We start from the raw sequence: 2616 nt of genomic DNA, 5'->3' as shown, positions 1-2616 counted from the left end.
ACTTATGCCCCAGCAGCAAATGAAGCTTTGCCATGTTGACTCTATTTTGAATGTGCGGCTCCTCCACAGTTGTATTTTGAATGCCTTAAAACGGAAGCGTTTGGAGGGGGTGGGGTGGGCGGGCGAGTGCACAGCTCGGTGGGAGGCGGGCACCCCGCGACTGCTGCTGAGGCCTGCGCGCGGCCCCCCGGTGCCGTCCAAGGACAGGGCTGCCCAGCCCACGCTCCCCATGAAAAACCAGGTCCACGGCCCCCCATCACGGGCGCACTTGTCGGCCTCGGGGACTGCAACGGTGTGCACCTGGGCAGGCTCTGAGCCTGCGGCCTGTGCAGGAGCCATGCCTTGCAAGAGCACCGAGTGGCTGCAGGAGGAGTTTTTCGAGTTGTTGCACATGGAGAGGGCATCAATTTGGCCATCCCGGACCTGATGCTGCGCCGCCTGCGCAAGGGCAACCTGCCCATCCGCTCCACCATCACCAACCATGCCGACAAGGAGCGCTTCACCCCGCGCTGCAAAGTGGCCACCTTGCAGCTCTACGAGGAGGCCACCGCGAGTGTCTGCCCAGGTCCAGCGCCCGTCCTCCACCAGCGGCTCCCCGCCCACCTCGGTGCTGGTTGTAGGCAGCCTGCTCATCAGCTCCGACTGCATCGAGTGCGAGTCTGAGCCACCCGACCGAGAGCTGCACAGCAGTGTCACCGAATCGAAGGGAAGCCCTGTGCCGCCCAGCCAGCCGGCCTTCCCCGTCCAGATCCTGCCCTACCTCTGCCTCGGCTGTGCCAAGGACGCCACCAACCTGGACGTGCTGGGAAGTACGGCATCAAGTACATCCTCAACGTCACGCCCAACCTGCCCAACGCCTTTGAGCAGATCCCCATCTCCGACCACGGGAGCCAGACCTCTCCCAGTTCTTCCCCGAGGCCGTCAGCTTCATTGACGAGGCCCGCTCCAAGAAGTTCGGGGTCCTGGTGCACTGCCTGACCGGCATCAGCCGCTTGGTGACAGTGACCATGGCCTACCTGATGCAGAAGATGAACCTCTCGCTGAACGACGCATACGATTTTGTCAAGAGGAAGAAGTCCAACATCTCGCCCAACTTCAACTTCATGAGGCAACTGCTGGACTTCGAGTGGACGCTAGGGCTGAGCAACCCGTGTGACAACCACACGCCCCGCGGGCAGCTCTACTTCTCCACGCCCACCAGCCATCACCTCTTCCTGCTCAACAGGCTGGAGTCCACGTGAGGCGCCCGGGCCGGGAGGGAAGCCCAGCCTGCTCCCTGTGGCCGGGGGCCCCCACGGATGTCTCCTGTGCCTGGCAGCGCAGGCTGGCCGTGGGCGAGTGCTCCTCGCCATCTAGTGCCTGGTGGGCAGAGCCCGCGGGCCAGGCCTCCCCCGCAGGACTCGCTGGGACACACAGGACTATGGGGGTCTCGGCAGGCCTGGGCCTTCCCACGGAGGCTCCTTCTGCTTACAGCCTGGCTGGGCCCACCTGGCCGTTTTTAAAAGACACCCATGGAACCGAGTTTACTCTTCACCCAGCAGGTAAATCCAAGCTCCTTGGAGCAGTGTTCGAGCCCTTCTGATTTTCCTCCCTTCCTTCATCTTTTTAACAAAAAGTGTTATTTCCAGGCAACACCCAACAGTGGATTGTATAAACCAGTATTTCATTCCTTGATCCTGAGAGAGAGAGAGAGAGAAATGTTATCATATTGTTGTTTTCTATTTTAAAGAATAATTCCTGGTTGTTTTCTGTGGTTGTCTTTCATATAAAAGACAAAATCCACACGCTGATGTTTTCTTGACCGAATGTGTTTTGCACGCAAGTGAAGCCCCTGTTTCCACAGCAGGCCCTCCTAGATGCTCACTGCTCCCTAGTCATCGGACTCCAGGATTGCCGGTCCCCCTCAGCCCAGCCCATCAGGCGCTGCTTGTGCCTGCCATGGGTGCTGCTCTTTTATTGGGGTCTTCGAGGGGGTCCCTGCTGCAGGCGGGCTATGGCAGCCATTGGCCCTTGGGCTCAGCCCTGGGCCTTTTATATACTGAACCCAGGACTTCTGTCTCTTTCTCTCTCTAGTTTACATCTGGGGATGGAGGCCCTGTGGCTGGAGAGAGCTTAAGCAGGTGGGGGCCTAGCTCTACCGCCCAAGGTTCCTGCCCTGGGCTGCCACTTGGACCCCACTGCCACTCAGCCTCTTGTCCCCATGAATGCCTACAGCACCTTCCAATGGCCCCTGACCACACTCCTGTCCCCCCCAGGCAGGGGCAGGTGGGCTGAGCATGCAGGGAGGTACCTCAGGTGAATACGGGGGCTCTGTCCACACCCCCACCCCCAACCCGAGTACCTACAGAACAAACCCACGGATTCCGTTATCTCCCTCCACACTGGGGTCCCTCTCCAGCCTCAGTTCTGGCATGTTTAGGGACCTACCTGGGAGCTCGGGAGGGGTGTGCCTGGGGAGACCAGCCCTCTGAGTTCCAGGGAGGCCACACAGCAGCTTACTTCATGGGCTGGCTTTCAGGGACCCCCTCGGGCAGCAGCATGAAGTCTCCCACAGCAGGGAGAGCAGACAAAAAGTCCCCATGCAGGGTATGGCTCCCCGCCCCCCCCTCTCCTCCC

The 2616-nt window shown here is 60.3% G+C and overlaps 1 pseudogene; it reads left to right on the top strand.

Annotated features, from left to right (window-relative positions):
* Positions 1–229: 229 nt before the first annotated feature.
* Positions 230–1241, top strand: LOC101653610 (annotated as a pseudogene).
* The last annotated feature ends 1375 nt before the right edge of the window (positions 1242–2616 follow it).

The sequence above is a fragment of the Echinops telfairi genome, unplaced genomic scaffold (assembly GCF_000313985.2).
Source record: "Echinops telfairi isolate 266 unplaced genomic scaffold, ASM31398v2 ScPeMD7_24;HRSCAF=84, whole genome shotgun sequence".
Lineage (NCBI taxonomy): Eukaryota > Metazoa > Chordata > Mammalia > Afrosoricida > Tenrecidae > Echinops > Echinops telfairi.
This window is presented reverse-complemented; position numbering and strand designations above follow the sequence as displayed.